Genomic DNA, 15826 nt, shown 5'->3' with positions numbered 1-15826 from the left:
TGTTACAGAGTCTAGTTGATAGGTAATCGACTAGCCGGACTGTTCCCCGGACTCCGCGTGTAGAGATTTGTACAATGCATGAACAAGGCTATTGAACTTGGCATTGGTGTCTGTCTTTATTCCTTTATCCAACATATCATACTGAAACATGGTATCAGAAGTGGCATGAAAACCACACGTATAGGCGCAGTTATAGGCGCAGTTATGTTCCATATGCACACGCCGTTTCCTACTGCTAGTCACAACACTGATCAACTCGTTGTTAGCTGGCTAGCTAGCATCACTACCTACCTCGATGACTGAAGGCAAAGAAATCTCCTATTCCATCGCAATGGCAGCGAAAATTTCGCCACCAAATCCCATGGTTCTCACAGTGGACTGGAATACTAATTGGGACAACTTCAGGGATGAATTCGAGGACGATGCGCTGGCGACCGGTCTACATGAGAAACCCAACGAGGTACAAGCGGCAACTCTGAGGAGTTTAATGGGCAGCGAATGCAGGCATATCTACCGGCACAATCTCACCCTCATAGCACGACAACAGTCTGATGCAAAGGCTATATTGGATGCATTGGAGAACTACTTCAAACCCGCCAGAAACGTCATTTACGAGTGGTTCGTTTTCAGAAGCTGCAAACAGGAAGAGGGTGAGTCAGTACACAACTTTGTAACCCATTTGAGAGACAAATCCGCCACTTGTGAATACGGGGGATTGAAAGATGAATTGATTCTTGACAAAATAGTACTGTGAATTGCAAATGAGGATACGCACCGGCGTTTACTGAGAGAGAGAGGCTTAACATTAGTAACTGCCATTGAAATGTGCCGCACTGCTGAAGTCACTGACATGAGAATGAGAGCAATGGAAATCAAAACCCCACGCTCCGACGTTGATACTGTTCACGCTGTTGCTAGGCAGACATTCAGACAAAACCAATCGAGGCAGAGTAATTCACCACGTATGGTGAACACATGTGACAAAGAGCACTTTCCTGCCTACGGAAAACTATGCAGAGCTTGTGGAACTAATAATCACTACGCAAAAGTGTGTCTCAAAAGCAAAAGAAGGGTGAGTGAGGGCAAGATTCACTGTGTTGATGATGTCACTTAATGTTTAGAGCTGAACAGGGAAAGTGACATTTACATGCATGAATCCATTGGGGCTGTACACTCAAGAGGGAAGAAATGGTTTGTGACACTATGATTACACAACAAGCAACAGCAATGTCAACTGGAATCCTGTGCTACATGCAACGTGATGAGACAAAAGACAAAATCAATCTGGCACCTGACACACATCTATTGCCCAGCGATACTAGACTAAAGCTGTACTCAGGAGAGCTAATGAGCTCTATGGGCACCTTTGAAACTGAATGTGTTATTCGGGGACGCAAACACAAGCTGGAGTTTGAGATTGTGAAAACCAGTCAACATCCTCTCCTCTCAGGCTCTACATGTGAACGCCTGGGACTGATGCAGTTCACTGTACCAAATGACCTGCACATTGTGGAGCATGTCCAGCATGGACCCCTGTCCAAAGAACAACTACTCAGCAGATATGACGATGTATTCAACAGGCCCGTTGAATCAGTGCCTGGGGAGGTACACTTTGAAGTGTGCTCCTCGCAATGTTTCCATTGCAATGAAAGTGGCTGTGAAGGCCCAGCTGAACAAGTATGAGGCCGATGGAACTATGACATCTGTGACTGAACCAACTGACTGGATCAGCAATATGGTCATAGTGAAAAAAACAGAAGCTGAGGGTCTGCATTGACCCAAAGCATCTGAACCAAGCACTGAAACGATCCCACTACATCATGCCGACACTAGAGGACTTCCTCTACAAGCTTCCCAGGGCCAGGATTTTCACCTTGGTGGATGCCTGGAGATGCATTCCTTCAGTGCAAGCTGGATGAAGAAAGCAGCTTCATGACTACCTTCTGGACCCCCTGGGGTCGGAAACGCTGGCTCAAGCTCCCATTTGGTGTCTCAGTGGAGCCTGAGGTATACCAACGCAAGCAGCACGAGTTACTGGCTGGGCTCAAGGGCATTGAACCCATCGCCGATGATGTCCTGATCGTAGGCTGTGGTGACAGACGAAAAAGCAGAACGCGACCACGATGTGAAGCTCCTGGCACTGATGGAGCTCTTCCAATCAGTTAAGCTTCGTCTTGGCCTGAAGAAGCAGCAGTTCAAGGTGAAAGACGTCCACTTCCATGGCCACATTCTCTCGGCAAAACGCCTGAAGCCGGACCCAGACAAGGTCAGAGCGATCCTCGACATGCCAAACCCATCTGATGCGAAAGGAGTACAGCGTTCTATCGGCTTTGCAAACTATCTTGCAAAGTTCATGCCACACCTATCAGCAGTCTGTGAGCCTCTGTGCCGGTTGCTGGACAAAGACACACCATGGCACTGGCTACCCAAGCACGAGGCTGCAGTGCAGGAGATGAAATCTCTGGCTTCATCCATGCCAGTGTTGCGCTACTACGACGTCACAAAGCCTGTCACAATCCAGACCGACTCCAGCCAAAGGGGACTTGGCTGCTGCCTTATGCGGGAAAGCCAGCCCGTTGCGTTTGCCTCGAGAGTGCCTACCCCCACCGAACCAAACTATGCACAAATTGAGAAAGAGTGGCTCAGCATCGTCTTCTCCTGCCAGCGCTTCCATCACTACTTATATGGTTGAGAGCTGGTCACCACTGAAACTGACCACAAACCACTCATTGCCATATTCAGTAAACCTCGCACCCACAAGGCTTCAAAGCATGCTCCTGACTCTGGAAAAATACAGTCTGAAGGTCATTTACAACCCAGGACCAGAGATGTACATCAGCGACATACTGAGCATATCAACAGCACAATGTACAGGCAGAGGCACTGCCTATCAGCGGCATGCCATCTGTTCGCTACAGCAGGAACAACAAGATGTTCAACAGATCAATCAGGCAGACTACTTAAACGCCACAGATCACCGCCTAGTCCAGATCAGGCAACACACTGACAAGGACGAACACCTACAGTCGCTGAAGTCCATTGTTCTCGCAGGTTGGCCATACCTGAAAGAGGAGACACCTTTCACAGTGAGAGAATACTAGACCTTTCGAGATGAGATCAGCATGCAAAATGGCATCTTGTTCAGAGGTCAAAAGGTCATTATTCCCAAATCACTACTTCCAGAGATGCTTACACTCCAGTCATACACTCCAGTCACTTTGGAGGTGACGCATGATACCGCCAGACTCGTGAAACATTATACTGGCCAAACATGCAAGCAGAAATGAAAGACTTTGTCAGCAGCTGTACCACGTGCAACGAGTACACTCATGAACAGCAAAAAGGAAACCATGATGTCACACGAACTGCCCACAAGGGCCTGGCAAATCGCCATCATGGACTTATTCAGCCACGGACAAAAGGACAAAAAAAATTGAACTGCTCCCTGACTTGTCTGCAGAGACGGTCATAAAGCGCTGCACACTCCACGTGTAGGGATTTGTACAATGCATGAACAAGGCTATTGAACTTGACATTGGTGTCTGTCTTTAGTCCTTTATCCAACATAAAGGAACTTCCTGATGAACTCAGTCACCATGTCAGTTTATAAGTTAATGTTATTCTCAGAGATAAGCCAGAACATATCCCAGTCCACGTGATCAAAACAATCTTGAAGCCTGGATTCTGATTGGTCAACCCAGCATTGAACAAACCTTAGAACAGGTATGCTCGATCTGATTGAATCAATCCCCTAATTTTAGAAAGAAGATAAAAAGGGCTGGAGTACAGCAGGGTCTATATCAGGGGTGTCAAACTCATTTCGCATCGTGGGCCACATACGGCCTAGGGAGATGTCAAGTGGGCCGGACCATTAAAATTATACCATACTCTGCTACACTGCTCCACGAAATTGAAAATTTATGGAGTTGTATGAACAGTAGAATTCCATCACACAACTTTTGTTTTGAAGCTGCTGACTAACATTAAAGTGCACATTTTTTAAATCACCACAGTAAGGATTCATCTTCACAGAGCTGTATTCTTTCAATGCAAACAGTATCTAAGGCAGCATTTTAAAGGTGTTAGTCTAGTCTGGACTTGTATTTGTTCCTGAAACTTGGCATCTTTTGGCCTGTACAAGTGCATCAACACCAGGTGTCATGTCCTGACTAGCTGTCACTTTCAGAATGTCATTTAAGTGCTTGTTTGTGAGCCTTGAACGCATTTTTGTTTTATTGATATTCATCACTGAGAAAATTTGTTCACAAAGGTAGGTTGTCCCAAACATGCACAAAATTTTAGCAGCCAGGGCTGTTAATTTGGGGTACCCTGGTAGTAGATACTGATAAAATCTGTCCAGACCTACAGAGGCAAATTTGCCCTTCAAATCTGCATCACACTGCAAATCAATTATCTCTAGCTGAATTTCGACCGGCAGATCAGAAGCTTTAACTGTGAAAGGTGAGCGAAAAACTGAAAATTCTGTCTCAAGTTCACCAAATACCTGAAAACGTTTCTCAAACTCCCGCAGTAGTCCTGCAATTTTGTCTTTGTACCGTTTCATGTCCGCATCAGGTCTGGTCACACACACATCTCTCAGACAGGGGAAATGAGCAGGGTTGCCATTTGCCAGTTGCATCTCCCACAAAGTCAGCTTCAACTTAAATGCATGTATGTTGTCAGAAAACTGTGTGACAACTTTTTGCGGCCTTGCAACATTTTGTTCAGATTGTTCAAGTGTTCAGTAATATCAACCAAGAATGCAAGGTCCCGTAGCCATTCCTGAGATTGTAATTCCAACACCGGTTTTCCTTTTTCTCCATGAACTGTCCGATTTCCTCTCGTAGATCAAAGAAATGCCTCAGCACAGCGCCTCGGCTTAACCATCTCACTTCAGTGTGGTATGGCAGGCTGTGGGTAATGTTGCTGTCGCTGAGAAGTTTGTCAAACTGACGATGGTTCAGACCTCTGGACCGGATGAAATTTACAGTGCGAACAACCACCTCCATGACGTGGTCCATTTTCAGCGACTTGCAACACAATGCCTCCTGGTGCAAAATACAGTGAAATGTCCAGAAACGATCTCCTCCATTAAGGGCTTGTACTTTGTCTTTGAACTTTGTCGCGACACCTGCTTTCTTTCCGACCATGGATGGCGCGCCGTCTGTAGCCAGGCTGACAGCGCGGGACCAGTCCACTCCAACTCTGTCCAATGCAGCAACGACAGAGCCGAAAATGTCCTCGGCTGTTGTGGTGTCCATCATTGGCACCAACTCAAGAAACTCTTCAGTAACAGTCAATGTCTCATCAACTCCTCGAATAAATATGGCCAGTTGGGCCACGTCTGTGATGTCAGTGCTCTCGTCAATTGCCACGGAAAATGCAATAAATGACTTGACTCTCTGTTTCAATTGACTGTCTAAATCTGCCGATCTGCCGAAATCCTCTCTGCTATAGTATTCCTCGTCAGGCTAATATTGGCAAAAGCTTGTCGCTTCTCGGGACATACAAGTTCAGCCGCCTTCATCATGCATCGTTTAACAAAGTCACCGTCGGAATACGGCCGATGCTAATGCTATTTCCTAGCAATTAGGTAGCTGGCTTTTACCGCTGCTTCACTGACTTCTCGGCTCTGGATGAAAGTTGACTGCTGTTTCCTCAGACCCGCCAGCAATTCGTTAATCTTATCTCTTCTCAGTTGTCCTTGCAAGCCGTCATATTTTTCGCTGTGATGAGTCTCGTAGTGGCGTCGAATATTATATTCCTTCAATACCGAAACTTGTTGCAAACACACCAAGCACGAAGGTTTTCCGTGCATCTCTGTAAATAAATAGGACGTGGTCCATTTTTCTTTGAAAATTCTACACTCCTTATCTACTTTTCTCCGTTTGGATAACGACATTTTGGCTAATGAGGGTGTAGCGGAGAGGTAGAGACCAAGGTATTAACAACGTCGTAACAAGCAGCAGATGGCGCATTGATACCGTCTGCTGTTTTCAGTCTGTCTCAGTGATGCGGCTTGTCTTCTACTCTGATGGAAAGAGTGCGCCCCTTAGCGGATAATCCATGAATTGCAGCGAATTAAAAATATTAATTCCATGTCTTTTATGCATTTTTTCCACTTTCAAATTATCCTGCGGGCCTGATCGAACCTCCTTGGGGGCCGGTTCCGGCCCGCGGGCCGTATGTTTGACACCCCTGGTCTATATGGACGCCACTTATCATGGGTGGAGTTGGCTGGCAGCAGACTGGGCTGTGGGTGAAACAGGTTAGGTACTGGTAGCAGCAGACTTGGTACTGGAGGGAGCAAGTTGGTGTAAAGGCAGATTTCCTCCTCTTCGTCTGAAGAGGAGTAAGGATCAGACCAAGATGCGGCGTGGTAAGTGTTCATGACGATTTTAATAAGAAAAGCGCTGAACACTATGAAATACAAAAACAATAAACGAATACGTGAAATAACCCAGTCAAAACAGTACCGTGTGGTGACAAACACACACACGGAAACAAACACCCACAAACCAACAGTGAAACCCAGGCTACCTAAGTATGATTCTCAATCAGAGACAACTAACGACACCTGCCTCTGATTGAGAACCATACTAGGCCTGAACAGAAACCCAAACATAGAAACACAAAACATAGACTGCCCACCCCAACTCACGCCCTGACCAGACTAAATAAAAACAAAACAAAGGAAATAAAAGTCAGAACGTGACAGTACCTGCCCCCAAAGGTGCGGACTCCGGCCTGAACCTATAGGGGAGGGTCTGGGTGGGCGTCTGTCCGCGGTGGTGGTTCTGGCGCGGGACGTGGACCCCACTACACCAACGTTCTAGTGCGCCTCTTCGCCCGCCTCTGTGGCCTCTTTAAAGCGGCGACCCTCGCCAACAACCTTGGACTGGGAACCCTAGACATGGGTCCCGAATGGACGGGGGATTCCGGCAGCACCGGACAGGCGGGAGACTCCGGCAGCTCCGGAGTGAAGGGCGATTCTGGCATCGCCTGGCTGACTGACGGCTCTGGCAGATCCTGGCTGACTGACGGCTCTGGCAGCTCCTGGCTGGCTGGCGGCTCTGGCAGCTCCTGGCTGGCTGGCGGCTCTGGCATCTCCTGGCTGACTGACAGCTCAGGACAGACTGGCGGGAGACTCTGGCAGCTCAGGACAGACTGGCGGGAGACTCTGGCAGCTCAGGACAGACAGGAGACTCTGGCAGCTCTGGACAGACGGGTGTACATTTTCTCAAAATCTAAAGGCAGAACCTAGATTTGAGCCAATGTCTTAAGTAGTTGAACATGTTATTATTCCAACTTCCAACTTTTGGAAGTATGCTTGGGGTCATTGTCCATTTGGAAGACCCATTTGCGACCAAGCTTTAACTTCCTGACTGATGCCTAGAGATGTTGCTTCAATATATCCACATAATTTTCTTTCCTCATGAAGCCATCTATTTTGTGAAGTGCACCAGACCCTCCTGCAGCAAAGCTCCCCCACAACATGATACTGCCACCCCCGTGCTTCACGGTTGGGATGGTGTTCTCCGGCTTGCAAGCCTCCCCATTTTTCCTCCATACATAAAACGATGGTCATTATGGCCAAACAGTTCTATTTTTGTTTCATCAGACCAGAGGACATTTCTCCAAAAAGTACGATCTTTGTCCCCATGTGCAGTTGCAAACCGTAGTCTGGCTTTTTTATGGCGGTTTTGGAGCAGTGGCTTCTTCCTTGCTGAGCAGCATATCAGGTTATGTCGATATTGGACTCGTTTTACTGTAGATATAGATACTTTTGTACCTGTTTCCTCCAGCATCTTCACAAGGTCCTTTGCTGTTGTTCTGGGATCATTTGCACTTTTCGCACCAAAGTACGTTCATCTCTAGGAGACAGAACGTGTCACCTTCCTTAGCGGTATGACGACTGCGTGGTCCCATGGTGTTTTTACTTGCGTACTATTGTTTGTACAGATGAATGTGATATCCTTCAGGCGTTTGGAATTTGCTCCCAATGATGAACCAGACTTGTGGTCTCGGCTGATTTCTTTTGATTTTCCCATGATGTCAAGCAAACAGGCATTGCGTTTGAAGTTAGGCCTTGAAATACATCCACAGGTGCACCTCCAATTGACTCAAATGATGTCAATTAGCCTATCAGAAGCTTCTAAAGCCATTACATAATTTTCTGGAATTTTCCAAGCTGTTTAAAAGCACAGTCAACTTAGTGTATGTAAACTTCTGACCCCCTGGAATTGTGACACAGTGAATTATAAGTGAAATCATCTGTAAACAATTGATGTGTCATGCACAAAGTAGATGTCCTAACCGACTTGCCAAAACTATAGTTTCTTAACAAGAAATGTGTGGAGTGGTTTAAAAACTCCAACCTAAGTGTATGTAAACTTCCGACTTCAACTGTATATACTCTCTCTCTCTATCCCTCTATCCCCTGATACATTTTCCAGCTTCTCTATGCTAACCGCTCCACTCCAGGACCTGTCTCTGCTCTCACACAGACAGACTAGTATGAGAGTACACACACTGAAGTGTGTTTTGTAGGAATATGTGCGCGCACACGTGTGTGTGTGTTTGTGTGTGTGTGTGTGTGTGTGTGTGTGTGTGTGTGTGTGTGTGTGTGTGTGTGTGTGTACGTGCGTATGCTGCCTGCTGAGGGCTGTTGGTTCAAGCGCCTTTTGGGTGTGAATGCAGATCAAGAGTTTGCCAGCCCGCCTGTTAGCTTATCCAGAAATAACCCAGCTGTAGAAATAAAGGAGTGGAGAGAGGAGGATAGCAGACATAAAAGCCAGAGCAGAGAAGCAGTCAGCTGGTCTCTGAGGATTGCTCACAGCCAAGCAGTCTCATCCCGAGAGCTGTTTTCAGCTGGTGTTGTCAACCCTCACCCCCACTTAAAAGTCTGAAAATGTTGCTTCATACTAGACTAGGCAAGAAAGAGTAGGCTAGGTAATTGCCTTTCAGATTGTTTCGCTTTCAAAATCTGAAGCCAAAAGTTAGTTTCGGTCGCTGAAATGAAACAGGACAGAAGCAGTGGTTTATTTCTTACCTTCTCCCTCTGTCGTGTTTGTGTCTTTCTGTCCTTCTCTCCGTGTGTTTGTACTGTAGCCGCTGTGGGTGTTTTTGCACCGGAGGCGAGTGCTGTCCTTTCCCCAGCCTCCTCTCTGATCCATGTTGAAAACATTGTTTCTCCTCTACAGCTCTGTGGGTGTCGGGGAGCTAGCTCCAGCTCACCAGACACTACCTTTCCACACAGCCTGGATTCATCATACTAATGGGAGAGAAAGAAAAAAACATCCCGAATCGTAGGAATTGACCTGAGACCAGGTTGCCTCACAGAACAAAACAGAAGCAATAACATGACAGACAGAACTCTAGCTTCACCAGAACCACCTTTGTCAAGAACACTTGATATTTTCATTCCTCTGAGAGGACTTGTATAGATTAGTGATGAATGCTCCTTGGTCTAATAGGAGCAATTAAATAATGGTTGTTACCAGCCATGCAAGCAGCACAATCTCTCTAGCTCTCTCGCACTCTCTCTCTCCTTCACCCTCTCCCACTCTCTTCTCTCCCTCTCCTTCACTCTCTCTCCCTCTCATTCACTCTCTCTCCCTCTCCTTCACTCTCTCTCCCCTCTGTCTCAAAAGGCCTCTCTAGCTACTGCCCACAGAGCGATACATAGCCATGTCTATTACAGCCTCGCATAGCGCTCTGTGCTCCAGCCCTCAAAGGGCCAACAGAAATAAGTGGACCACTTTACAACACTCACTCTCTCTCACTCTCCTTTCTAGGAGAGTGGGCTGAAGAATAGTCCAAATTGGTATTGTGTAGGTTGTAATAGGACCCATAGAAACCTGAGACCATCATTGAAAACCTCTATAGAGGCAAATCACTCAAAATCCCCATTGAACTCCATTCAGTTTCTGTCTTATTTTATCCAGTTCCCTCATGTTTGATATTGTTCTATTTAAGCAATAAAGCCCGAGGGGGTGTGGTATTTGGCCAATATACTACGGCTAAGGGCTGTTCTTCTACAAAATGCAACGCGGAGGTGCCTTATTGCTATTAGAGGACGCCGATGCTAAGTTACTGGACTGTTTTACTAGCACAGACTGGAATATATTCCGGGATTCATCCGATGGCATTGAAGAGTATGCCACGTTCACCACATTCATCAATAAGTGCATCGACGATGTCGTCCCCACACCAACCAGAAGCCATTGATTACAGGCAACATCCGCAATGAGCTTGGGTAGAGCTGCTGCTTTCAAGGAGCGGGACTCTAACCCGGACATTTATATGAAATCCCACCATGCCTTCCAACGAACCATCAAACAGGCAAAGCGTCAATACAGGACTAAGATTGAATCCTACTACAATGGCTCTGATGCTCGTTGGATGTGGCAGGGCTCTTACGGAATACAAAGGGAAGCTGTTTTCCGATGACACAACGGTGGTAGACCTGATCACTAAAAAAGATAAGCCAGCCTATCGGGAGGAGGACAGAAACCTGGCAGTGTGGTGTCAGGACAACAACCTCCCCCTCAACATGATCAAGATAAAGGAGACGATCATGGACTACAGGAAAATGAGGGCCGAAAACACCCTCATACTCATCGACAGGGCTGTAGTGAAGCAGGTTGAGACCTTCAAGTTCCTTGTTGTCCACATCACCAACTAACTATCATAGTCCAAACACACCAAAACAGTTGTGACGAGGGCACGACAACACCTAAGGAGACTGAAAAGATTTGGCATGGGTCCTCAGACCCTCAAAGAGTTCTACAGCTGCACCATCAAGAGCATCCTGACTGATTGCATCACCACCTGGTATGGCAACTGTTTGGCATCCAGAGGGTAGTGCTTACGGCCCAGTACATCAATGGGGCCAAGCTTCCTGCCATCCAGGACCTCTATACAAGGCAGTGTCAGAGGAAGGCCCATAAAATTGCCAAAGACTCTCTGCAACCGTATGGCAAACGGTACCTGAGCGCCATGTCTAGGTCCAAAAGGCTCTTTAACAGCTTCCACCACCAAGCCATAAGACTCCTGAACAGCTAATCAAATGGCTACCCGGACTATTTGCATTGACCCCCCTTTTTTACGCTGCTGCTACTTGTTGTTTACCTCAATTACCTCGACTGACCTGTACCTTCGCACATTGACTCGGTACCGGTACCCCCTGTATATATAGCCCCGTTATTGTTATTGGGTTACTTTTTTAAACTTTCGGGGGGTTTTGTAAATATTTTATCAACTCAAAGTTTTCTTAAAACTGCATTGTTGGTCAAGGCCTCTAAGTAAACATTTCATGTTGTATTCGGCCCGTGTGACAAATTGCACTTGATTTGATTTGAATTAGCTTAGTAAAAATACATGTTTTGTCACACCCATGGTATGCGGTCTAATATTTGAAGAACAAAAGGAGAGCCGCACACTCTAGGAGCTCAGATGCAATAATTGAATAACCTAATATCCAATATTTCCACAGACAAGCTGTCTTCATCAGGGTATAATGACAAACAATGCGCGTCACTAGTTTATATAGTGTCAAAGGACACACACAGGTGTCTGTCATCATGGCCGGGTGTGGCCTGATATCATTGGTTAATTCTTAGATATAAAAATAACGTACAAAAACATGAATGATAGCATACAATCATAGATACAATTTGGCTACCTAGGCCTACAAACATTTACAATGAATAGCAAAATCACAATAATCACAAGAATTGCTTCAGATCAAAATCTACGTTGAGACCGATGGGAGCAAGGGTCTTTAATTTAACTTCTTCGGGTTCAGTGTGCCTTCCACAGGACGGTTGAGCTAACGTAGGCTAATGTGATTAGCATGAGGTTGTAAGTAACAAGAACATTTACCAGGACATAGACATATCTGATATTGGCTGAAATATAATAATTTACTGTAGCTATTACAGTGAAAGAATACCATGCTATTGCTTGAGGAGAGTGCACAATTTTTAATAAAAAAAAATAAATAATAATAAATACATTTTACCCCCTTTTCGTGGTATCCAATTGTTAGTAGTTACTATCTTGTCTCATCGCTACAACTCCCGTACGGGCTCGGGAGAGACGAAGGTCGAAAGCCATGCATCCTCCGAAACACAACCCAACCAAGCTGCACTGCTTCTTAACACAGCGCGCATCCAACCCGGAAGCCAGCCGCACCAATATGTCGGAGGAAACACCGTGCACCTGGCGACCTGGTTAGCGTGCACTGCGCCCGGCCCACCACAGGAGTCGCTAGTGCACAATGAGACAAGGGTATCCCGACCGGCCCAACCCTCCCTAACCCGGACGACGCTAGGCCAATTGTGCGTCGCCCCATGGAACTCCCGGTCGCGGCCGGCTGCGACAGAGCCTGGGCTCGAACCCAGAGTCTCTGGTGACACAGCTAGCACTGTGATGCAGTGCCCTAGACCACTGCGCCACCCGGGAGGCAGAGAGTGCACAATTTTGAACTTGAAAGTTATTAATAAACAAATTAGGCACATCTGGGCAGTCTTGATACAACATTTGAAAATAAATGCAATGGTTCATTGGATCAGTCTATAACTTTGCACATACACTGCTGCCATCTAGTGGCCAAAATCTAAATTGGACCTGGGCTGGAATAATACATTATGGCCTTTCTCTTGCATTTCAAAGATGGTACAAAAAAATACAAAAGAACGGTTGATTCTTTCTTTGTATTATCTTTTACCAGATCTATTGTGTTGTATTCTCATACATTCCTTTCACATTTCCACAAACTTCAAAGTGTTTCCTTTCAAATGGTACCAAGACTATGCATATGCTTGCTTCATGGCCTGAGACACAGGCAGTTAGATTTGGGTATGTCATTTTAGGCGGATTTTTAAAAAAAAAGGGGCGGATCCTTAAGAGGATCTACGCAGCCTCTTGTTTGTAACAATAAATTGTCGAGGGTGACATGTTCAATGACGATATAACGTAGGGACGGAATTGAGTCGTTCGCTTAAAAAAAGTGAGCCTCAACAGGGTAAGTCGAGCGGGCCGGGCGATGTGCACGCTAACCAAGGTTGCCAGGTGCACGGTGTTTCCTCCGACACATTGGTGCGGCTGGCTTCCGGGTTGGATGCGCGCTGTGTTAAGAAGCAGTGTGGCTTGGTTGGGTTGTGTATCGGAGGACGCATGACTTTCAACCTTCGTCTCTCCCGAGCCCGTACGGGAGTTGTAGCGATGAGACAAGATAGTAGCTACTAACAATTGGATACCACGAAATTGGGGAGAAAAAGGGGTAAAAAAATATTATAATAAATAAATAAAAAAGTTGTAAGATACTTGTAGTTTCCATCCAGTAGAGGCGCAAATAGACGTTGTGTAGGGATATTTTGGGGTGGTAAATCAGAGTTTACCATTCGATCTCTGAGATTTCTGCCTGCCAGAATACGACCAAGGGAAGGTCCGAAAACACATTAGCGATACTGTCATCGGATCTTAGAATCTGAACGATTCCCTTAATTTGTTCAGAGCACTTAATAGCCGGTAGTGTAAGAATGCTTCTTTTTGCTAGATTGTCCTTGAAAGAGATCATGTCTCGATTTATTTAGATTTTTTTTTTTTGTCAAGCAGTTGTCTATGACACTAATTTACATAGACTGCCCTATCCATGAGTACAACCGAGCCACCCTTAACAACAGGGCGGGTAAGGACTGACGTATCGGATTGTAAATCAAGCAAAGCTTGTTTTTCATCCTTAGGTACATTGTGGAAAAAATCATCAAAAAAGAAACGTCCTCTCACTGTCAACTGCTTTTATTTTCAGCAAACTTAACATGTGTAAATATTTGTATGAACATAACAAGATTCAACAACTGAGACATAAACTGAACAAGTTCCACAGACATGTGACTAACAGAAGTGGAATAATGTGTCCCTGAACAAAGAAGGGTCAAAATCAAAAGTAACAGTCAGTATCTGCTGTGGCCACCAGCTGCATTAAATACTGCAGTGCATCTCCTTCTCATGGACTGCACCAGATTTGCAAGTTCTTGCTGTGAGATGTTACACCACTCTTCCACCAAGGCACCTGCAAGTTCCCGGATATTTCTGGAGGATCATGTCAGGATGAGCCTGCAGGAAGGGTACCACATGAGGGAGGAGGATGTCTTCCCAGTAACGCACAGCGTTGAGATTGCCTGCAATGACAACAAGCTCAGTCCGATGATGCTGTGACACACCGCCCCAGACCATGACGGACCCTCCACCTCCAAATCGATCCCGTTCCAGAGTACAGGCCTCGGTGTAACGCTCATTCCTTCGACGATAAATGCGAAACTGACCATCACCCATGGTGAGACAAAACTGCAACGTCGGTGAAGAGCACTTTTTGCCAGTCCTGTCTGGTCCAGCGGCAGTGGGTTTGTGCAAATAGGGGACGTCGTTGTCAGTGAAGTCTGGTGAGGACCTGCCTCACAACAGGCCTACAAGCCCTCAGTCCAGCCTCTCTCAGCTTATTGCTGACAGTCTGAGTTCTGATGGAGGGATTGTGCGTTCCTGGTGTAACTCGGGCAGTTGTTGTTGCCATCCTGTCCCACAGGTGTGATGTTCGGATGTATCGATCCTGTGCAGGTGTTGTTACACGTGGTCTGCCACTGCAAGGACGATCAGCTGTCCGTCCTCTCTCCCTGTAGAGCTGTCTTATGCATCTCACAGTAAGGACATTGCTATTTATTTCCCCAGCCACATCTGCAGTCCTCACAATGAAGACCTGTGAAGTTATTTGAATTTTTACAAATTGTCTTTGAAAGACAGGGTCCTAAAAAAGGGGCGTTTATTTTTTTGCTGAGTTTATATGTACTCCTGTTTGTTCTTAATAACCTCTTGAAGCAAGGGGGCAGTATTTTGATGTTTGGATAAAAATCATTCCCAAAGTAAACTGCCTATTTCTCAGGCCCAGAAGTTAGAATATGCATATAATTGGCAGATTAGGATAGGAAACTCTAAAATTTTCAAAACTGTCAAAATATTGTCTGTGAGTATAACAGAACTGATATTGCAGGCGAAAACCTGAGGAAAATCCAAGTGCTGTTTTTCTGAAACTACTCTGTTCCATTGCAAGCCTATCCTCCATTTAAAGGGATATCAACCAGATTCCTTTCCCTATGGCTTCCACAGGGTGTGAACAGTCTTTAGACATAGTTTCAGGCTTTTATTTTTTTTAAATGAGCGAGAATGATCACATCGCGTCAGTGGATGGTGTCCCCAGATTTGTTCATGCGCGCGACACAGGAATGAGACCTTTTCTTTCTCTCTTGTATTGAAAAGGCTACCGTCCGGTTGAAAAATTATTTGTTATTTATTGTAAAAACAACCTGAGGATTGATTATAAAAAACGTTTAACATGTTTCTACGAACTTTACGGATACTATTTGGAATTTTTGTCTGCTCGTCGTGACCTGCACGAGTCTATGGACTACTCAACAAAACGTGCCAACCAAATGGAGGTTTTTGGATATAAAATAATCTTTATCGAACAAAACTAACATTTATTGTGTAACTGGGATTCTCGTGAGTGCAGACATCCGAAGATCATCAAAGGTAAGCGATTAATTTTATTGCTTTTCTGACTTTCGTGACCAATCTACTTTGCTGCTAGCTGTTTGTAATGTTTTGTCTACTGAGAGCCGTCCTCACATAAACGCTTGGTTTCCTTTCGCTGTAAAGCTTTTTTGAAATCTGACACACCAGGTCGATTAACAGCAAGCTAAACTGTGTTTTGGTATATTGTACTTGTGATTTCATGAAAATTTTATCTTTTTAGTAATTTAATTTT

The 15826-nt window shown here is 45.5% G+C and overlaps 1 protein-coding gene and 1 long non-coding RNA gene across 3 annotated transcripts in view; one reads left to right on the top strand and one right to left on the bottom strand.

Moving 5' to 3' along the window:
• LOC135563794 (uncharacterized) overlaps window positions 1–9567 on the bottom strand; it is a 91469-nt gene extending 81902 nt beyond the window's left edge. Inside the window, exon 1 of the long non-coding RNA XR_010460517.1 lies at window positions 9053–9567. This is a non-coding gene — a long non-coding RNA (uncharacterized LOC135563794). The remainder of the gene's footprint in view (window positions 1–9052) is intronic.
• The window catches only part of LOC115105395 (serine/arginine repetitive matrix protein 3), a 173279-nt gene that overhangs the window by 75395 nt on the left and 82058 nt on the right, over window positions 1–15826 (top strand). The window lies entirely within an intron of this gene.

This window comes from Oncorhynchus nerka, linkage group LG22 (genome assembly GCF_034236695.1).
Source record: "Oncorhynchus nerka isolate Pitt River linkage group LG22, Oner_Uvic_2.0, whole genome shotgun sequence".
NCBI lineage: Eukaryota > Metazoa > Chordata > Actinopteri > Salmoniformes > Salmonidae > Oncorhynchus > Oncorhynchus nerka.
This window is presented reverse-complemented; position numbering and strand designations above follow the sequence as displayed.